Below are 4,896 nucleotides of genomic sequence, written 5' to 3'. Positions count from 1 at the left end.
AGAGTCCGACTCCGCAGCCTCGTGGACTGCAGCCCGCCAGGCTCCTCTGTCCATGGGATTCTCAAGGCAAGAATACTGGAGTGGGTTGCCATTTCCTTCTCCAGTAGTTAGTGTATACGATTTATGAAGATATAACAATATATGAGATGCTTATCTAGACATTCCAGCACAAGCATCATTCAGTTTGACCCTCATATTCTTATACCCATTTTATAGATGAGAAAACTGAAGCTCGAGAAGTGAAGTCACTTGCCCAGTAGTCAGTAGTAGAGACATTTGTACCTGGGCTTTCTAACTCCACATCCCTTGGATTTAATCAATATATTCATTTGCTCGTTTGTGACTTGTTTAAATAACAACTATTTGTTCCTTCCAACTGGTGAATAACAAGGTATCAAAGGGGAAGAACTGCTTCCCAGGTGGCTCAGTGGTGAAGAATCTGCCTGCCAATGCAGCAAACGCTTGTTCGATCCCTTGATCGGGAAGATCCCCTGGAGAAGGACGTGGCAACCCACTCCAGTATTCTTGCCTGGAGAATCCCATGGACAGAGAGGCCTAGTGGGCTGCAGTCTACGGTGCTGCAAAGAGTCAGGCAGGACGGAGCTCAGCGCGGCACAGCCAAGCAAACGGGAAGAACTAGTCAATTCATTCAGAAAGGAGAGCCGGCAGGGAGGAAAGGAGCTCGTAATGAAGGGCTGTGTCAGTGGAGAGCTCTGCCAGGGCCATTTCCCCTTAATTGAGAGCGTGTTTGGAAAATACTCCCCTCTCTGCATAAAGAAAAGCTGGAGAAACTGGCTTATTTTAAGGGACCATGAGCTAATGCATATGCATGCGAGCCCTGCTTGTACAAGCTTGTGTTATGTCTGCCTTTTCATTTGTTTTCTCTGGATGTGTCTGCATTTAATATACATAACAAAATGCCTCCATTGTAATCTGTTTCTCATTTAAAGGAAAAAAAGAAAAAAAAAAAACAAGTTGGAAACCCAGTATAGAACCAAAAGCTTTTAACCCAGCAATCCCATTAAAAAAACATTAAATCAAATTATTAAATAAGGCAGCTGGTCCCTTAAAGAAGAGGGTGTTATGACGGTCTTGGCCAGCTCGCTCTATGTGCCGCCTTCCCCATACTGCCCCCCTCCCCCGGTTGTTATTTCTTGTCGCACAGAGCCTTCTTGGCCTGAGCTCTCAAGTGGGTATTTGCTGTGTGGATACAGAAGAAACGAGCTTTCTCCTTAGAGAGACGCCAACGATCTGACCTTTTGTGCCAAAGACCCATCTGGAGAACCGTAATCATTCCAGAAGCATTGCTCTCGGGTGATCTCTATGACAGCTTTTTAATCCCCGTGATTATGAGGTTTGATTATCTCTCATAGGTGAACAAGCATGCCGTCTCTGAGCTGTTCATTGCCAGTGTGGGAGCCAGTGCCCCGTGGTCTGAGGAGAGGATAGTGTGGCTCCAGCTGAGACTGTTTCTGCATCTCACTTCAAAGGAATTGAACTGCACACTCAACCTCGGTTCTTTCAGCTCTGTTCTTGTTGCTGGGTATTACCCTGACCCTGCTGTGTCCTCTCAAGCCTGCACTCTTTCCCGCTGGCCAGTGGAGCAGCCAGCATCCACCTGCCCATATTAACCCTCCCCACCCCTGACCTCTCCCAGGGCACTTCTACAGGTGACCTGTGGGCCCTGGGTGAGCAGGGGATGGTGGGCATCGTTTAGGAAAGGCTTGAGCAGAGATGGGTGGTGTGGTGGGGAGGGGCTGGGCACAGTGGACGCTTCCAACAAGAATCTGCCATTTTTCCAAGTGCTGACCTGCCTTTCAGTCTGTCTGCTCCAGGGCCCTTGCCCTGGCCTCAGTTTCCCTCTGGCTTCCCTCAGCATTTCCCTCATGGCCCTCCTGCTGGCTGAGGTGGAAGCACCTGAGACTCCACCTCTGGCTCCTCAAGGGAAAGCCCCCACCCCACCTCACATCTCGGGACGTAATGATGGTCCTCAGGGAGCTCAAGGGACAGTCCCCAGGGGCCCCGAGGAGCACAGAGGACCGAGTGAGGCAGACAGAGGCAGTCTTCTGGAGGACGGGATGCTGAACTGAGCTTTGAAGGGTGAATGGGAAACACCTGAATGAGGAAGAAATGGTATGGAGCTAACAGAAGCAGAAGATATTAAGAAGAGGTGGCAAGAATACACAGAAGAACTGTACAAAAAGATCTTCACAACCAAGATAATCACGATGGTGAGTGATGGTGTGATCACTCACCTAGAGCCAGACATCCTGGAATGCAAAGTCAAGTGGGCCTTAGGAAGCACCACGATGAACACAGCTAGTGGAGGTGATGGAATTCCAGTTGAGCTGTTTCAAATCCTAAAAGATGATGCTGTGAAAATACTGCACTCAATATGCCATCAAATTTGGAAAACTCGGCAGTGGCCACAGGACTGGAAAATGTTGGTTTTCATTCCAATCCCAAAGAAAGGCAATGACAAAGAATGCTCAAACTACCTCACAATGGCAATCATCTCACACACTAGTGAAGTAATGCTCAAAATTTTCCAAGCCAGGCTACAACAATATGTGATTCGTGAACTTCCAAATGTTCAAGCTGAATTTAGAAAAGGCAGAGGAACCAGAGATCAAATTGCCAACATCCGTTGGATCATCATCAAAGCAAGAGAGTTCCAGAAAAACATCTATTTCTGCGTTGTTGACTATGCCACAGCCTTTGACTGTGTGGATCACAATAAGCTGTGGAAAATTCTGAAAGAGATGGGAATACCAGACCACCTGACCTGCCTCTTGAGAAACCTGTATGCAGGTCAAGAAGCAACAGTTAGAACTGGACATGGAACGACAGACTGGTTTCAAATAGGAAAAGGAGTACGTCAAGGTTGTATATTGTCACCCTGTTTATTTAACTTATATGCAGAGTACATCATGAGAAATGCTAGGCTGGAAGAAGCACAAGCTGGAATCAAGATTGCTGGGAGAAATATCAATAACCTCAGATATACAGATGACACCACCCTTATGGAAGCAAGCGAAGAAGAACTAAAGAGCCTCTTGATGAAAGTGAAAGAGGAGAGTGAAAAAGTTGGCTTAAAGCTCAACATTCAGAAAACTAAGATCATGGCATCCAGTCCCATCACTTCATGGCAAATAAATGGGGAAACAGTGGAAACAGTGGCAAATTTTATTTTTTTGCTCTCCAAAATCACTGCAGATGGTAACTGCAGCCATGAAATTAAAAGACGCTTACTCCTCGGAAGGAAAGTTATGACCAACATAGACAACATATTAAAAAGCAGAGACATTATTTTGCCAACAAAGGTCCATCTATTCAAGGCTATGGTTTTTCCAGTAGTCTTGTATTAATGTGAGAGTTGGACTGTAAAGAAAGCTGAGTGCCGAAGAATTGATGCTTTTGAACTGTGGTGTTGGAGAAGACTCTTGAGAGTCCCTTGGACAGCCAGGAGATCCAACCAGCCCGTCTTAAAGGAAATCAGTCCTGAATATTCATAGGAAGGACTGATGCTAAAGCTGAAACTCCAATACTTTGGCCACCCAATGCAAAGAGCTGACTCATTTGAAAAGATCCTGATGCTGGGAAAGATTGAAGGCAGGAGGAGAAGGGGATGACAGATGATGAGATGGTTGGATGGCATCACCGACTCAGTGGACATGAGTTTGAGTAAACTCCGGGAGTTGGTGATGGACAGGGAGCCCTGGCATGCTGCAGTCCATGCGGTCGCAGAGTCTGACACAACTGAGGAACTAAACTGAACCGAGTGAGGAAGGGAGATGGGAAGAGTTCCAGAAAGAAGGGATAGCGTATGGAAAAGTCTAGAGACACACGGCTACACAATCGGAATTCCGAATGGTTAGACAGAAGACTCCTGTCAAAGATGACGACAGGTGAAGTCAGAGCTATTTGGGGCCTAAACGCCTTGGAGGTCTCTCTGTGTTACCCCAGGACTGCAGGGCACAGATGTGTGGGCTGTGCCCTGCACCGCTGTGTCTGCCCAAAGGGCTGTAAGCAGGAGAGAGACCTGGCGGCAAGCTTGGCTGTGGAGAGTGGGACGGGGGAGGCACGCGAGGAGGAGACGGGGGCAGCAGGGTGGGGAGCCTTGGCAATCCAGGTGAGGCGCGCTCTCAGTGGCGCTGGGAGAAAGTGCGCGGGTGGATTCTGCTGCTGGAGCCCAACAGCATCAGCCCACCAAATAGAGAAAACACCCATCCCTTGTGAAAACCTTCAGTAAACAACAGGCCTGTAAAATTAGCTCCTGTTCGTCATTGCATCTGCCCCAGGGACTTTCCAGGATTTTTCTCCCCCACAGTTTCAATGATGGTTGAAAAAAATTATTTTGCTTATTGCAGATAAAATGCACACTTGGAGGCATTAAAATTTTTTTTGTTGATGTATAATATTATATAAATTACAGATTGTATCAATACCCTATAATGATTCACAATATTTAAAGGTTATGTTTCATTTATATTATTATAAAATATTGGCTATATTCCCTGTGTGGTACAATATATCTTTGTAGCTTGGAAGCATTTCTTTGTTTCAATATCTCTTCCAGGCTAAGATTCAATACCTTTTCTCTTTTGTGACTCAGAGTGTTTCATGATTCCTACTACCCTCATGCCATATTGATTCTGGAGCTGCAGGAAAACATGGATGCTCGAGAAGGAACAAGGCAGGAGAGTTTGGTAGAGTCTGACACCATAAATCTTCCACTCCTCCCCTCACCCCACACAGGGCTCAGTACCCCACCTTCAGCACCCAGTGGAATAATTTCCTCACCTCCTTTTTCTCTCCCAAGGCTGCCCTGGAAAAATCTGCCATGCTTAGCTGTCTACTGACTCGGATGCTCTGCATGGCTAAGAAGGAGGGATC

Source organism: Capricornis sumatraensis, chromosome 23 (genome assembly GCF_032405125.1).
Source record: "Capricornis sumatraensis isolate serow.1 chromosome 23, serow.2, whole genome shotgun sequence".
In the NCBI taxonomy this organism is placed as follows: Eukaryota; Metazoa; Chordata; class Mammalia; order Artiodactyla; family Bovidae; genus Capricornis; species Capricornis sumatraensis.
This window is presented reverse-complemented; position numbering follows the sequence as displayed.